Raw genomic sequence first — 18298 nt, 5'->3', positions numbered from 1 at the left:
CCACTCTACGAATGACCTTATAAGGCCCAATATATCGTGGGCTAAATTTTTCCTTATTTTCTGAACCTCATGATAGCTTTCATCGGTGATACGTTTTTGGAATACCCAGTCGTCCACCTGAAATTCCAAGTCTCGCCGTCGATTATCCGCATAAGCCTTCTAACGGCTTTGAGCAACCAATAGTCTTTCCTGTATAAGCTTAATTCGCCTGTTGTACCAATTTCGGTTCTACTAACGTAGTTTCCCCAACATCGGATCACCCTATAGGCGACCTATACTTCCATCCATAAAGAGCTTCATATATAGGCATATGAATACTGGAATAATAACTATTATTATATGCAAACTTAATAAGCAGCAGATGATCATCCTAGCTACCTTTGAAATCTATTACCCAAGCTCGTAACATATCCTACAGTGTTTGAATAGTACACTCAGCCTGTCCGTCTGTCTGGAGATGAAATATTGTACTAAGACTTACTTAAGTCCTAATCCTTTTTGGAAGGACCTCTAGAAGCTAACTGTAAATTGAGCTCATCTCTCCGAGATAATAGATACAGGGACACCATGCAGTCATGCTATCTCCTTAATATAAAGCCTCACATAATCCTCTGAGGAATATGTAGTTCTAAGGGGTAGAAAATGGGCTGACTTTGTAAGCCTATCAACAATTACCCATATCGAATCGAAATTACGTTGGGTACGAAGTAAGCCTACGATGAAATCCATATTGATTAATTCCCATTTCCAAGTTAGAATCTCCATAGACTGCAATAATCCCTCGGGTTTTTGATGCTAAATCTTAACCTGCTGACAGTTAGGATACTAGACAACAAATTGTGCTATATCCTTTTTCATTCTGTCCCACCAATACACTTCCCTAATATCATAATACATCTTTGTTTCTCCTAGATGGATAGAATAACGAGAATAGTGAGTTTCTCTCATAACCTGCCGACGCAGCCCTACAACATTAGGTACACATAATCGTCCTCGATATCTGAGGACCCCATCTTTTGTAATTTCAAATGGCATCTTCTCCTTTTGAAGGGTAGTATCCCTAAAACAAACTAACACAATATCCTCGTACTGGCATTCCTTTACTTCAATTACTAAAGAGGATGTTGCCGTATCCTGAAGAGTATTTCCAATTTCACCTGAGTGTAGTAACCGAACGCCAAGAATAGCTAGCTGATGAACCTCATGTTCTATCCCTCTCTTTTCTAACCGTAAAAATAACAGGCTACCCATAGATCTACGGGTGAGGACGTCGGCTACTATGTTCGCCTTTCCCAGATGGTATAAAATATCAATGTCACTGTCTTTAAGTAGCTCCAACTATCTCCTTTGATGAAGATTCAATTCCTTTTTCTTGAAGATGTATTGGAGGCTCCTATGGTCCGTATAGATATCAATATGAATACCATACAAGTAGTGCCTCCACATCTTTAGTGCATGAACCACCGCAGTTAACTCTAAATCGTGGGTCAGGTAGTTCTCCTCGTGCTTTCTTAGTTGTCTAGAAGCATAAGCCACAACCTTACCATGTTGCATCAACACACAATCCAATCCAACGCCTAAAGCATCACAGTAGATCACATAACCATCGGTCCCTTCTAGAAGCGTTAGAACCAATGTTGAAGTTAATCTGTCCTTCAATGCTTGGAAACTCCATTCGCAAGCATCGATCCATTGAAACCTAGTTCCCTTCTAAGTTAACTTACATGGTTATCCTAATCTTGTACAATTCAGGAAATTCCTCTCTTCGGAGGCCGAAATTTCATCTTTTATCCCTTACAATTGCGCCATTATCCCACTATTAGGGAAACATTTCATCTATTCTAAACGTTACTATTCTTAGATTCCTTTAAGTTCTTTCAGGCCATACTGAGCTTTCTATAACTTAGAGAAACTATCAGCTCTCTTATGAACTTATTCCCAAGGACTTACCCATTCTCATTACCTTTTTACTCATCTTTTCTCATCCTTCCTCCTGTCTTCATAAAACCTTGTCACTCTACCATACTTTAGCTTGCGACCTACATATATCTATTTATACTTATTCGCAATCTTTCTTTATCTTAATTGCATCATAGATTTCCTTATGTTATTCCGGAACATTAAGCGAAACAATTACAAGTTTCCTGTAATAACCTGCCGAACGGAGAAGCTACGAACCCCCGTCGATGTTGTGGGTCTAGGCCAAGTCTTCAATGGCACACTTTTTTGTGTATAAACCCGTATGCCTTCACCCGAAATAATATGCCCAAGGAGAGCTACTGAGTTCAACCAGAATTCATATTTAGAGAATTGTGCATACAACTTCCCTTTTTGTAGAACTCTGGGCACAGTACACCTCTGAATGAGAATATATCAATATATATCGTCGATAAATACGATTACGAACAAATCTAAAAAAGGGCCTGAAAACACGGTTCATTGAATCCATGAATAGTGCTGGGGCATTGGTCAAACCGAATGGCATAACATGAAACTAAAAGTGCCCATATCTAGTCCTGAATGTTATCTTCGGAATATCTTCCTCCTTAACCCTTACCTAATGGTACCCGATCCTCAAGTCTATCTTTGAAAAATACTTGGCACATTGTAACTGATCAAATAAATCCTCAAATCCTCGGAAGCGGGTACTTATTCTTGATCTTCACCTTATTCAACTGCCTATAATTAATACACATTCATAAGGAACCATCCTCCTTTCTTACAAACAACACAAGTGCTCCCCACGGTGACGTACTAGATCTGATAAAACCTTTTTCAAGCAAGCCCCTTAGATGTTCCTTTAACTTGTTCAGCTCTGTGGGGGCCATTCTATAGGGGGAATAGATATTGGATGAATATCTGGTAGTAGTAGGTCAATGAAAACTCAATTTCTCGCTCTGGCGGAAGACTCAGAAGCTCATCGGAAACTTATTATCTACCGGAAAGGACTGAATGGTTGGTAATTCTAATTCCACATCCTAAACCCGAACTAAGTGATAAATATAGTCCTCTATGATCATCTTCCTTGCCTTGAGATAGGAGGTAATTTTACCTCTTGGCGATGCGGTATTACCTTTCCATTCTAAAACATGCTCTCGTGGAAGCTGAAATCAAACTATCTTTTATCTACACTTGATGTTAGCATAACAAAAGGCCAACCAATCCATACCCATTATAATATCAAGTTCTACCCAACCGAACACCACATACCTTATCCTTGTTTATTATCAATTATGTCACGGGCCATTTCATGCCAGATCCATATATATATATATATATAGGTACTTAACTCGCATAACTAATTTTGAAAAAGGTTTATATACATAGGGGTCGACTAGGCTGTAGACATATCATACCCAAAACTATATACAGGATACTGTCTGCAAAACCTCTAAGTAGGCATAACCATAACATATACAAGTCGGGGCGGGGCTTCCTACATTCTCATAAAACAACCAAACACATTTAGAACCCTGACCTGGTAATATTCCAAGAAGAGGTAGAACTCATCAACCAAAAACTAACACTAGGAGGAAGCCTAAAGTAGAGGGTCCTTGCCTCATCCTATATAAGAACCTCGATCATACACATTTCGAAGAGGAATCTTCATGTCCTTATTAATTACCTTCCTTCTCTTGGCCCGAATACTATCTTATTCTTCTGCGTATCCCATATCATACACCGACGAACCTTGATTGACGGACTCCCAAGACTGTGGACTATCCGGAACTTCAGAAGAGCTGGTGTCCTCAAATATCTTGAAATAGTTTTGAGCCTGAGGGAATCCCGGTTGTGCCAATCCATGCACTACTCCCCTCATACCCTGATCAATTGGCTATGAAATTAAGGGCCTTGGTGAGGTCGGAACTCCTCTCACCCCATCTACTATCGGAGTGGTCGAAATAACTTGGACGGATGACTCGAATGGATCATCCTCAATAGAACCCATGATCTACGATGGGTATGAATCTATAGTGTAACTTATCTCTCTTTCTAACACCTTCATAGCCTTCTGACCCATGCTACTGTAACGACCCGGCCAGTCATCTTAATAATTAACACCCTGATTCCCTATTAACTGTTTTCCCCGTGTTTATTTCTGCTATTTCGATTTGGCGGAATGTTCGATTTTAAGTTTCGGAGAGTTTTTGGACACTTAGTCCCTAAATAAGAGCTTGAGTTTTGGAAATTTGACCGTAGTTAGAACAGTGTAAAGACGGCCTTGAAATGGAATTCTGATGGTTCTGTTAGCTCCGTTGGGTGATTTCGGATTTAGGAGCGTGTTCGGATTGTATTTTGGAGGTCCGTAGCTAATTTAGGCTTGAAATGCCGAAAGTTGAATTTTTGAAGTATCCGATTTGATAGTGAGATTTTGATCTAAGGGTCGGAATGGAATTCCAGAAGTTTGAGTAGCTCTGTAGTTTTGAATGTGTCGTTCTTGCAAAATTTCAGGTCATTAAGACGAGGTTTGATAGACTTTTTGATCGAGAGCGTGATTTGAGAGTTTTTGGAGTTCTTAGGCTTGAATCCTATGTTAAATTGGTGTTTTGATGTTGTTTTGAGTGTTCCTAAGGTTGGAACAAGTTTAAATGATGTTTTAAGATAGGTTGGCATGTTTGGTTGAGGTCCCGGGATCCTCGGGTATGTTTCGAATGCCCGACGGACCATTTTTGGACTTGGAGAAGGATCAGATTTTGCTGGTATGTGTTGTAGACTTTTCATCATCGCGATTGCGTGAGGAGTATCGCGATCGCGAAGGCTTAGATGAGGCACATGGGAATTTTGCTCTTCGGATTCACGATTAGAGGAATGCGAACGCGTAGTTAGGGGCAATGCTGAATCGCGAACGCATGGGCTAGGCCGCGTCCGTATAGAAGAAATAAGGCAGCAATGGATTTCAGTGTTTCTGTGTGAGGTCGCGTGAAGTCAACCGCCATCACTTAGGTCTGAGGGATCTAAAGCATCACGTTCACGTCAGGTCAACCGCATACGCATAGAGTTAATTTGGGGGTCAGTGATGTGGGTATTCACGATCGCGTGGGTGCTTCAACGATCGCGATTAAGGAATTAGCTGGGCAAATTTTAAAAACCCAAAATCGAGGGTTTAAGCCATAACTCATATTTTGGACTTGGGAGCTCAGGAAATTGCTATTTTTGAAGAGATTTTCACCTGGGCAATTTGGTTAAGTAATTCGTACTCGGTTTAGACTAATTTCCATGAATATACACTTAAATCCATCATTTAATTTCGAATTTATAGTGAAAAATTGGGGGAAGTTCCTAGACCTAAAATTTGAGTTTTGATTGGGGATTTGACATTGGATTTGGATTATTTTGGCATGGTTAGACTCATGAGAGTATGAAGATTCTGAAAATGTAAATTTTACCTGATTCCGAGCCGTGGGTCTAAGGGGCATTTTGGTCATTTTACCTAATTTTGCGTATTAGCTTAGGATTTATTTGTAGAATCAATTACTTGATGTGTTATTTACATTATGCAATTGAATTGAATAGATTTGGGTCATTTGGAGTCGAGTACTCGTGGCAAGAACGTGGTTTTGGGTTGATTTTGAGCAGGTTCGAGGTAAGTGGCTTGCCTAACCTTGTGTGGGGGACCTTTCCCTTAGGATTTGGTATTATTGTTAATTGAAATGCCTTGTACGTGAGGTGACGGGTGAGTACTTTTGCTAATTGTTGAAAAATCCGATTTTCATTAAGTAATTACTTGTATGTTTACTTTCCTATTTATATTACTTGCACTTTACGCCTGTTGTTAGATTAGGAAAGCATGTCTATGTGATTTAATTACTTTATTTTCTCAAGCTGTTTTACATGGATTCTGTGCACCATACTAGGTTAGAATTACTTGTTTACCTTAATATGAATTGACATTTGCTGAATATTTTTCATGTTGTTGTTGTGTATTTACATTTGGGACTATGGATGTGGGATTCCGGTAGCTCCCCCTTGTCTTTTTATTTGGGACTACGGATGAGGGATTCCGGAAGATTCCCCTTATCTTTTTATATGGTATATGGATGTGGAATTCCGATAAATCCCCCTTGTATGTTTATTTGGAACTACGGATGTGGGATTCCGGTAAATCCCCCTGCACAGTTATATGGAACTACGGGACTGCACCTAGTAGATTCCCCCAGTACCGGGTATTTATATTTGGGACTACGGATCGGGATTTCGGTAAATCCTCGTGCACTGATAGTTGGACTACGGGATGGGATCCCGGGAAATCCTTTGGATATATATATATATATATATATATATATATATATATGATGGACTACGAACTGTATCCCAAGAGATCCACTGGATACTTGTAATTGAGACTACAGGACGGTATCCTGGAAGGTGCCCCGGTTGTTATCTTTGTGTTGATCTATATTTCTTTCCCATGATTTATTTTGTCTTTGTTCTAGTTGTTGTTGTTCTTTCAATTCTATGTTATTTCTTATTGTTGCACTTATTTATACTGTTTTATTCCACACTGTTAACCCTTATATTTTAATTAACCTCAGTGGGGCCCTGGCCTTCCTCGTCACTACCCGACCGAGGTTAGGCTTGGCACTTACTGAGTACTACTGTGGTGTACTCATGCCCTTTCTGCGCATGTTTTTCATGTGCAGATCCAGGTACTTTCACTTAGTCTTATCATCATTTAGGCGAGGTGCTTCTATAGAGACTTCGAGGTATATCTGCGGCGTTCGCAGACCGAGGAGTCCCTTTCTATCTTTCTGTAATAGTATAGTCCTTCATTATTTCCCTTTGTTAGACATTTCTGGAGTTAGAGCTTCTTATGTATCTCCTAGCTTGTGATTCATGGGGTTTCGGATTTTGGGAGTGTTAGGTTGAGATTTTGTACTGTTATGTGCCAGGCGGCATCTTAAATACTCTTTCACTTTGTCATTCAATTTTATGTTATTTTCTTTTCACAACTTGTTTCTTTTCTGAATTTGTTAGGATTACCTAGTCGTAGAGACTAGGTACCATCACGATAGTTCACGGAGAGGAACTGAGGTCGTGACAAGTTGGTATTAGAGCTCTAGATTCATAGGAGTCATGAATCACAAGCCATTTTATTAGAGTCTCATGGATAGGTATGGAGACGTATGTGCTTATCTACGAGAGGATATGTAACCATTAGGAAAATTCCACTTCATTTGATTTCCCTACCGTGCGAGATTTTTGACATCACAATCCTAAACCTCTACCTTCCATTCTCTAATAGATGGTGAGGACACGTGCTACCAGAGATGATCAGACACCCGCGCCCCCTGCGAGAGCCGTTAGAGGTCGGGGCCGTGGTAGAGGCCGAGGACGTGCACGCGGTGCAGCTAGACCACTCACGTGAGCTGCCATAGAGGAGCCACCAACAATTCCAGCCAGAGCCCAAACATCGGATACGCCTACTGCTACAACTACTCCAGCACTTCAAGAGACATTAGCACAGTTCCTGAGCATGTTTGGTACATTAGTTCAGGCGGGGTTGATTCAGGTTGTACCAACTACTTCACAGATTGGGGAAGGGACCCAGATTTCTGCCACCCCCACTCTAGAGCAACGAGTTCTCATTGGTCGGGTTCCAGGTGTCATAGCAACACAGCCTGTGGTCCCAGTTCAGTGGGTGGTGAGGACCTCTCACTGAGTAGAGGACATATGGGTCTAGGAGAGAGAGGACAGACGATGTCAGGAGAGAGAGTATAGGGAAGTGAGGAGACCTCGTAGATTGGAGAGACCCACTGGTCCTTATTTTGGAGGAAGAGTATGGTATGGTAGAGGTTTTGTGGGTCAGCTAGCTCAGTTTGCATCTCAGATTTCACACGGTGTTTCAGGTGTTCAGGGGTCTTGGAGTACCCGTGCCCCACAGTTCCCATTGCCACGTCCTCCTAGAGCTTGTTTTGAGTATGGTGACACATGCCATGTGGTGAGGTATTGCCCTAGACTTGGGAGGAGTGCACCTCTACAGACTTCGCAGCCACAACGCGCTGAGCAGAGTTCTCAGGCTATGATCACAGCACCAGTTGCTACCCTACCTGCTCAGCCAGCTAGAGGGGAAGGCCAGGCTAGATATTATGCCCTTCCTGCCCATGCCGAGGTTGTTGCCTCCGATTCTATCATCACAAGTATTGTACTGATTTGTCACAGAGCCGCATCGGTTCGATTCGATCCATGCTCCACTTACTCTTATATGTCTTCTTATTTTGCTCCGCATTTGGGTGTACCTCGGGATTTCCTTAAGTTCCCCTATTTATGTTTCTACGCCCGTGGGAGATTCTCTTATTGTTGACCGCGTTTATCGGTCGTGTTTGGTTGCTCTTAGTGGTTTTGAGACTAGAGCCGATTTGTTGTTGCTTAGTAGATTTTGATATTATCTTGGGCATGGACTGGTTGTCGCCCCATTATATTAATCTTGATTGTCATGCCAAATCCATGACGCTGGCTATGCCAGGTGTACCACATATTGAGTGGAGGGGTTCTTTAGATCGCACTCCTAGTAGAGTTATTTCTTTCCTTAAGGCTCAGCATATGGTTGAGAAGGGGTGTGATGCGTATTTAGCTTATGTGAGAGATGTCACTATTAATACCCCTTCCATTGATTCAATTCCAGTAATACGAGATTTTCACGATGTGTTTCCAGCTGATCTTCCGAGCATGCCGCCTGATAGAGATATTGATTTTGGCATTGATCTGTTGCTGGTCACTCAGCCCATTTCTACTCCTCCGTATCGTATGGCTCCTCTTGAGTTGAAGGAGTTGAAAGATCAGTTATAGGAATTTCTTGATAAGGGTTTTATTTGGCCCAGTGTATCACCTTGGGGTGCTCCTGTCTTGTTTGTGAAGAAAAAGGATGGTTCTATGCGTATGTGTATTGATTATCGCCAGTTGAACAAAGTTACAGTGAAGAACTGTTATCCCTTGCCTCGTATTGATGATTGTTTCACCAGCTACAGGGTGCATGAGTGTTTTCTAAGATTGGCTTGCGTTCATGTTACTATCAGTTGAAGGTTAGGGAGCCATATATCCCGAAGACTACTTTCAGGACTCGGTATGGTCAATACGAGTTCCTTGTTATGTCATTTGGGCTGACCAATGCCCCGACAACTTTTATGCATTCGATGTACAGTGTGTTCCGACCATATCTTGACTCGTTCGTCATTGTCTTTATTGATGACATTCTGGTGTACTCCCGGAGTCGGGAAGATCATGAGCAACACTTGAGGATAGTGCTTCAGACTTTGAGGGAAAAGAAGTTATATGCAAAGTTCTCGTAATGTGAGTTTTGTTGTGATTCCGTGGCATTCTTAGGCCACGTGGCATCGAGTGAAGGTATTCAAGTGGATTCGAAGAAAGTGGAGGTAGTGTAGAGTTGGCCCAAACCATCCTTAGTTACAGAGATTCGCAGTTTTCTTGGTTTGTCAGGTTATTACCGCCGGTTTGTTTAGGGATTTTCATCTATCTCATCACCCTTGACCAAGTTGACTCAAAAGAGTGCTCCTTTCATGTGGTCGGATGAGTGTGAGGAGGTCTTTCAGAAGCTCAAGACTGCCTTGATCAATGCTCCACCGTTAGTTTTGTCATTAGCTTCAGGTTCATATACCATGTATTGTAATTCTTCGATAGTTGGTATTGGGTGTGTGTTGATGCAGGGGGTAGAGTTATTGCTTATACTTCTCGTCAGTTGAAGCCCCATGAGAAGAACTACCCTATTTATGATTTGGAGTTGGCTGCCATAGCTCACGCGTCGAAGATTTGGAGGCATTATTTGTATGGTGTGTCTTGTGAGGTGTTTACTGATCGTAGCCTCCAGCACTTGTTCAAGCAGAAGGATCTAAATTTGCGCTAGAGGAGGTGGTTAGAGTTGCTGAGGGACTATGATATCACTATTTTGTATCACCCGGGTAAGGCCAATATGGTGGCCGATGCTTTGAGTCATCGGGCAGAGAGTTTGGCTTATTTGCCAACATTGAAGAGGCCTATGGCGATGGATGTTCAGGCCTTAGACAACCAATTTGTGAGATTGGATCTTTCGGAGCACAGTCGGGTTCTAGCTTGCGTGGTTGCTCGGCCTTCATTATTTGATCGTATAAGGGAGCGTCAGTTTGATGACCCTTATTTGCTTGTCCTCATGGATAAGGTTCAGCATGGTGATACCAGAGATATGGCTATTAGTGATGATGGGGTATTAAGGATGCAGGGTCGGATTTGTGTACCCAATATTGATGGGATTCAGGAGTTGATTCTAGAGGAGCCCTATAGTTCGTGGTATGCCATTCATTTGGGTGCCGCGAAGATGTACCAGGATTTGAGGCAACACTATTGGTGGAGGTGGATGAAGAAAGATATAGTTGGGTTTGTAGTTCGGTGTCTCAATTGTTAGCAGGTGAAGTATGAGCACTAGAGACCTGGTGGGTTGCTTCAGTAGATAGAGATTCTGGAGTGGAAGTGGGAGCGGATCACCATGGACTTTGTAGTTGGGCTCCCACGGACTTTGAGGAAGTTCGATGTCATTTGGGTAATTGTGGATCGGCTAACCAAGTCCACACACTTCATTCCTATGTGTACTACCTATTCTTCGGAGCGTTTGGCGGAGATTTTTATCTGGGAGATTGTTCATCTGCATGGTATTCTATTTTCCATCATTTCGGATAGAGGTACTTAGTTCACATCACAGTTCTGGAGGGTCGTTCAGCATAAGTTGGGTACTCGGGTGGAGTTGAGTACAACATTTCACCCTCAGACGGACGGACAGTCCGAGCGCACTATTCAGATTCTTGAGGATATGCTGCATGCGTGTGTGATTGAGTTTGGAGATTCTTGGGATCAATTCTTGCCATTGGCAAAGTTTGCCTACAACAACAACTATCAGTCTAGCATTCAGATGGCACCGTATGAGACTTTATATGGTAGGCGGTGTAGATCCTCGGTGGGTTGGTTTGAGCCAGGTGAGACTAGATTATTGGGCATAGACTTGGTTCAGGATGCTTTGGAGAAGGTTAAGGTGACACAGGATAGACTCCGTATAGCCCAGTCCAGACAGAAGAGTTACACTAGAAGAGTTATGCGGACCGAAAGGTTTGTGATGTATCCTATATATTTGAAGAGCAAGTTCTACTTTGGGTCTCGCCTATGAAGGGCGTTATGAGATTCAGGAAGAAAGGGAATTTGAGTCCGAGGTTTATTGGCCATTTTGAGATATTACGGCGTGTTGGGGAGTTACTTATGAGCTTGTCTTACCTCCTACCTTGGAAGGAGTTCAGCTGGTATTTCATGTTTCGATGCTCCAGAGGTATCACGGTGATCCGTCGCACATGTTGGATTTCAGTTTAGTTCACTTAGATGTCACGGCCCAACCTTGGGAGGCATGTGTCACACCTCCCTTTTTACTACACCCCCGGAAGGGAGTATATAAGGGAATTTTTTCCAACTTAAAGTGACAATCAAAACGGGATTATTTTATTAAAAATTCAGAGTCGCCACTTGGGAGATTTATGGTGTACCAATTCAGCGGTTCAAATCCCGAATTGAGGAAAAGGTTGACTTTGTATTACAGTCCGCGAATCAGAAATCCGAGTAAGGAATTCTGTTAACCCGAGAGAAGGTGTCAAGCATTCCTGAGTTCCGTGGTTCTAGCACGGTCACTCAACTGTTAAAATCGGCTCAATTATCTGATTTTAGTATAAGTTTTAAACCTATGTGCATTTTTAACTTTAACCCCCTTTTATTTATATTTAGGAAGATTGCAACGCGATTAAAACACGTCTTGGACCACATCACATAAATCCACCCACGGTTTTTGACATATTTTAACATTGTTTAGATTTGGATTTGGGTCACATAAATGTGCACCCGAGTTTAAGAAGGTAAATTATTAAAATAATGAGCCTAAAAGCAACTATGCGTTTGCAACTTTGCGAGGGCCATGAAAATTCTTTAAACGGCACGCCTCGCTTTCTAAGGATAAATAAGAGTAACCAACCGAGTGCCATGCAATTATCATTTTTGTTTGGCACGGCGTGCCTCAATGAAATTTGTTCGTTAAAAGAGCCCAAAAGAATTTATCATTTCATCCTAAACTAATGTTTGAACCAATCTCAAGCCCATGTTCCAAGCCAGCAAGATCGAAAGAAAAGACAAAAATGATTTCCAGAGGCGCTTGAGCTCCAACAATTGGCACTGAACATAACGAAATGTGGACGATTTTTAATCCAGGCCCAACGTGAGCCCATGTTCTTGGAGGATTGAGCATCAGCGGAAACGAGACTCTAGATCGAGTCCAAACATGCAAACATAAGATTATTTGAAGCAAAAGTGAATCCAATTTAAAATAAAGACACTGGCAGTCTCAAAATGGCCCTCATTTCATTATTTGGGCCATCACCGGGTCCAGGTTCAGACCTTGCCTTTGTGTGCATCAGATTAATGGTAAGTCAATCAAGATACTACATAAGATATGAGATGGTATTAACTGTCTACTTATGGATTGCATGTTATTTAAATACAGATTAGTTAATTAACCTTTCTGGAATTCTAACACCACTGCTAACTTAAATTGCTCATGCATGACTTAATCGTAAAGATTAACACATGCTATTTACACTGCCAGCTAACTAATAAATTCAAATCGAGATGAACATGATTCAACAGTATCAAAACCCCTGGAGTCGATATGCAAATTCACTCACATCTTAACAAATTACCTCAGATCCTCAATCACAAGGACTTATTTTAACAAATGAGTGTAAAAAGATGACAAAGAAAGATACATATGCAAGCTTTGAATCTAGCTTCACTGAACATTCACATTTGCTAAGAGAATCCTAAGACTCTTCCCTGTTGATCCTACCGTAGCCCAACTAATCTAACTTCGAAGAGATGCATCCAAAACAAGTTGAACCAACAGATACCAGGCAAAATCCAATTACAATTATCATGAAAACTTCACAATTCACAGCACAGTCCCATTTGTACACTCCATAATAGCAAATTTAGGTCATTATATTAACTGAAACATTTTTAAGGTTGAATTGTACAAACATAAATGAGGTTGGACAAAAGGAATGAGATCCAACATGGATTTCATCATTCTTATTCAAATTCCAAAGCCATACTTCAAATACACCTAGGTGATGTCCATGGAGTTTTGGAGAATACATGTTCACAGCAAATAAACAACACCAAAGCCTGAAGTTATGACTCGATAGCGGGAGCAGTTCAGCAAAGGAGAGATAGCAACAAAATCAATTCAAAACCAGTAATGGACTAATGACCAGCAGCTTTCGAATCAGTCTTTGATTCCCACAATAAAAGATAAAAGTTATGAAGATTTTAGAATCAGGATCAGTTGCAAACTAGTCTAATTTTACCCAAAAACGCAAGAATTCTCCAGTACTTTCAGCTCAAATGTCATAAACCCTTTCAGAAATTTTTACCTTATTTTTCTTTTCTTCCTCCCCCTCCTAAAAATTTCAGCAAATGATCCTTTTATACAGGGGTGTTAGGGCAGCAGAAATGGGTTTCAAATTTTGCTCCTTAACCCCTCTCCAATTTTCGTTTTTGCTTAAAAAAATCTCAGTTCAAAAATCTAATTTCATTTAACCCCAAAGTCAGCTTCTAAGAAGCTTCCCATTTCTGTTACAGAAAAGATTCCTTGAGTTAAAAACCCTGAACTACCCCTCAGACCTCTGATATTTATCCTTAAATCCAAACCAGGTCAAGTTGACCCAGGACCCAAACCCTGACTCGCCAATTGGGTAACCCTTCTTCTTTGGGCCTCTGAACTTTCAAAACCCATCAATAACCCAACCCTTAACAAATATAATTTGACAAACCGGAATTGCATTGGCGTCCGAAACTAAAATTTCAACTAAACAGCAGATGAAGGATTTTCGCAAACAAAACATGGAAAACAAACAAACACTAAACCAAACTCAAAATAATAGAAGAAGAGAACTGGACTAAGAACAAACATAAGAGAACTGGACTAAGAACAAACATAAACGGAAAAGTCTGAGAGAGGGAAGAAATAGATGAAGCTTCAAAAAGAAATTGCAGAGTAAGCAATAAGAACCCGAAATACCTGAACGGGAAAAACAAACGGTGAATTTGCATGGACTAACCAGCCTTTTCAACTTGGACCCGAAATAAGTGTTATTCAGGCTATTCTTATGAGAACAACCCACTTAACACTTGTTTCTAGTCCAAAAGTCATCACGCTCGAGGAACAAACACACCCGACCTTAGTGGACGGGACATGGGTGAAGAGGGAATTAAAGTCCCGGATTTTTGATTCCAGGTTCGAGGAGATTGGGATATTTAACCTCTTTCCCCTTGTAAGTCACTGTCACTCGTCCATAATTCCACGGGACCGCCTTGCTGTTGATCATCGGTAATTGGGTTACCGGCTTGATAATGACAGGATCTATGCGGGCACCCTCCACAACTACCACAGGCTTGTTCGCCAGTCCTGGCACAACTACTTTCGCTCTTTCATATTTCCCTGCAACGTCACTTGAGGACCCTTTATTGACCACTACTGATGGTTCACTATTTGTCCCGCTCAACTTAATCACAGACGTCTCACTTGTTGACTTTTCAAATGGCCTGGCTTCACTGGACCGAATCATCATGACAGTTTGCGAAGGTTTCTTAAGCTCCCCTCCCTTTTGCGCTATCTCAATCATATTTATCTCATGATGAGCTAGCAATGGGTTTTGGTTGATATTAGGTGTCTCCGGAGCTTGGACCTCAATCCGATTAGTATCAATGAGCTCTTGAATAGCTGTTTTCAATTGCCAGCACTTCTGTGTGTCATGCCCTGGAGCACCAGAACAATATTGGCAACTCACAGTGTGGTCGAGATTCCTCGGGGGAGGATTTTTCAGTTTTGGCTCGATCGGAGTCAGCATACCCAATTGTCTCAACCTGCGGAACAAACTGGTATAGGATTCTCCCAATGGAGTGAAAGTCTTCTTCTTCTACAACCTCTTATTCTTAGTGGCCTGATTGGGCCGGAGACCTGTTCCAACGGGATTTCGGTAGGCTCTTGGGGGTGGATAGGTATTTTGTGGAGCTGGGTAGGAATTAGGTGGATATGGCACATGCCATTACGTGTGGGTGGGAAGTTGAGTGTATGTTTGTGCGTGGTGGACGAAAAAGTGGGGATTTAGGGGTGGGTAATAATGTTGTGGTGGGCTAAATGGAGTGTGGTGGTAAGTTTAGTGATAGGTTCGAGGCTGGTTGTAGTAATTTGAAGGGCCCCTGGATCCGACCCAAGCTCCTGACTCAATTGTCGTAACATCCTCTTTCTTCTTCATTCCGAGTACACCCCTAGTACCATTTTGAATGGCCTGGGTGGTTGCTTTAATTGCTGAGTAGCTTATGATTTTATTAGAATTGAGTCCCTCTTCTACCATGCCTCCCATTTTTAGAAACTCATTAAAGGATTTGCCCACTGCTGACACCAAATGACCAAAATAAGTGGGTTCCAAGGCCTGCAAGAAATAATCAACCATCTCTCTTTATTTCATCGGAGGGTCAAACCTTGCTTCTTGCTCCCTCGAACGGAATCCATATTCCCTGAAACTCTCACCAGGTTTTTTCTCAATATTCGTCAATGACAGACGGTCTGGGATAATTTCAAGGTTGTACTGAAAATGGCAGGCAAAGGCTTGGACAAATCATCCCATGTGTACCACCTGTCCTGATCGTGTCTGGTATACCATTCCAATGCCGATCCACTCAAACTTTGGCTAAAATAGGCCATCAGTAATTCATCTCTTTCGCCTGCTCCTCTCATCTTGCTACAAAATCCTCTTAAGTATGCCACTGGGTCACCATGCCCGTCGTACAGATCAAACTTGGGCATCTTGAATCCTGCTGGTAACTGAACATCTGGGAACAAACATAAATCCTTATAGGCCACACTTACTTGACCTCCCAAGCCCCTCATATCTTTGAATGATTGTTCTAAGCTTTTGACCTTTCTGATCATCTCCTCATGTTCGAAATTTTTGGGTGGCTTCTCGGTCTCTGCCGGGAGATCAAGATGAGGGGTGTAAGAATATGGTTCTAGAACTTTGAAGGTGGGCTCGGGGGTAATACTGGTTGTCATGAGTTTGGAACAAAGGCTCACTGGAAGATCGTTGTAATGCAGCAGGTGGAGGTGCCACAAAGACGGGAGTGACTGGTAAAGGAGGGTATGGGACTTGTTTGGGTGGTGGAGCTTGGGAAGTATGGGAAGTGGTGCCATAATATTGTTGGTGGAGGGGAAAGGCTGGAGACGAGTTCACAGTGGGAGGTTCTTGAGGTTGAGCCAATGGTGGGATATAAGTAGGGTTGACGGGATAAACCGGTGGTGGATGCCCCTTTGCCTAGGCCTGGTACATTTCAGCCATTTGCTGCTTCAGCTTATGTAACTCATCTCTCAAATTAACCTCCGATTCATCCACCTCTTTTGGCGGATCGACAATGCTTGCCTCCAGTTCTTGGTTAGCCATGTTCAGCTTGTTTTTGACCGGGTGTTGTAGGAATGAGTTGCCAGAATGCTAATCAACTAACCACCTACCTGTTCTCGATACATAAACAACAACCTTGTTAGCGATTAGGGCTTTAACAGATTGGTAACCGCACATTTTGTGGAATGAATGCACTTAAGCAGTTAACCGTTTATATTATGCATTTAATCGGCTGCTTGCGTCATCCCGGATTTTCCTTATTTTCATTTGCAACTTCTCTTTTCACTCTTTTTTTCATTCTTGCCTTCCCTTGCTTGATCTCACATGGTTTCCGCCCCATGGTTTCTTGTTTTTCTCTCTTTTCTTTTCTTGTTTTTCCTCTTTTTTTTTCTTCTTTTTCTTCTCTTTTTTTTCCTGGTTATGGTCGAATCCTATGGAGATTGCCTACGTATCATGACCCCGCATAAATTAGACCGAGCGTAGTTCTGGGAGATAAGCGTGAAAGTAAATAATGAAACATTTTGGGATTTTCAATTTTTATAAAAGCAAATGCTTTGATTACAAAGACTCAAAACTAACAGACTCCAAAAGAAGCTAACAGACTCTGATGCAAAGGCGAAATACAGACTCCAAAAATAAACTATCATACTCCAACAAAAGAAAATACAGACTCAAAAACAACTGACAGACTCCAGTAGAAAGAAAATACAGACTCAAAACAACTGACAGACTTTAATGGAAAAGGAAATACAGACTCAAACAAAAAATTATGAATACATTAATGCTCGTGGTACCTGTGGGACATCATTCGGTCTCGCCACGGGCCTATATGTAAGATCCCTTTGAAGTCTATCCAAGTCACTCATTATCTGTTTAACAAATGTCATCACTACCGCGAAGAATGTGGTGCGAGTCATATCCTCATAGGCTTGGCACTTCACAATAATGTAATCGGCTATGGTTCTAATTCTCTCTCTTATGACACCGTTTTCTTGCAACAAATGCCCGATCTGCTGGGCCCTGGCTTCCAAAGTTTGCTCGGCCACATGATTCTACTCCTGAAGTTGTTGCAAATCCATTTCTAATTGTGCCAATGCTTTATAACAATGTTCTCTTTCTGTCTTAAAGTCTTTCGCCTGCTTGATCATTTTGTTCTCCGTGGCGACTACCCTTTTCTTTAATCCTGCGACCTCACTGTCGTACTTTTCTTTCAACTGCTTAACCAGGCATGCTCGTTCATCCGCATTTTTAGCCAATTGCTTTCGAGCCCTGGCTAGTTCACTTTATGCTTTGTTCAAATCAAAACTATAGTCACTCACTTTCTGCCTCAAGTTATCTATGAGTTTTTCATCTTTGGCACTTCTGGCGGGATCTTTTGCCGCTATTTTCATTTTCTGAATTTGGGCTCGAAGGGACTCATTTTCTTTAGTCAGCTTTTTCTTTTCCCCTTCATCTGCCGCAGTTTGCAAGCTATTTTCGAATTGAAGTTCTTTGACTTGTTTTTCCAACTTTCCTATTGCGGTCCTGTACTCATTCTCCTTGGCCAACCATGCCCATTGTTCCTGTGATGCCTCGACGAATTACTGAAGGTGGGGTCTTTTGGCCGGCCTCCCAAACTCAATTTCTCTTCTATACCAAGCCAGGTACCCTGGTGAAACTTCACCTTTGGATCGATCTTGTACACAGGTATTTGCTGTTAAGTATTGACATTCACTCCAAATTTGGCATACTGCTGCTTCATGAAATTGACCGTTAGGTCCGATCTCGACTACTTGGGCACTAAGATCTTCATCTCTCAAAACTATTTGGCATCTAAACCCGGTATAAGG

This window comes from Nicotiana sylvestris, chromosome 8 (genome assembly GCF_000393655.2).
Source record: "Nicotiana sylvestris chromosome 8, ASM39365v2, whole genome shotgun sequence".
NCBI lineage: Eukaryota > Viridiplantae > Streptophyta > Magnoliopsida > Solanales > Solanaceae > Nicotiana > Nicotiana sylvestris.
This window is presented reverse-complemented; position numbering follows the sequence as displayed.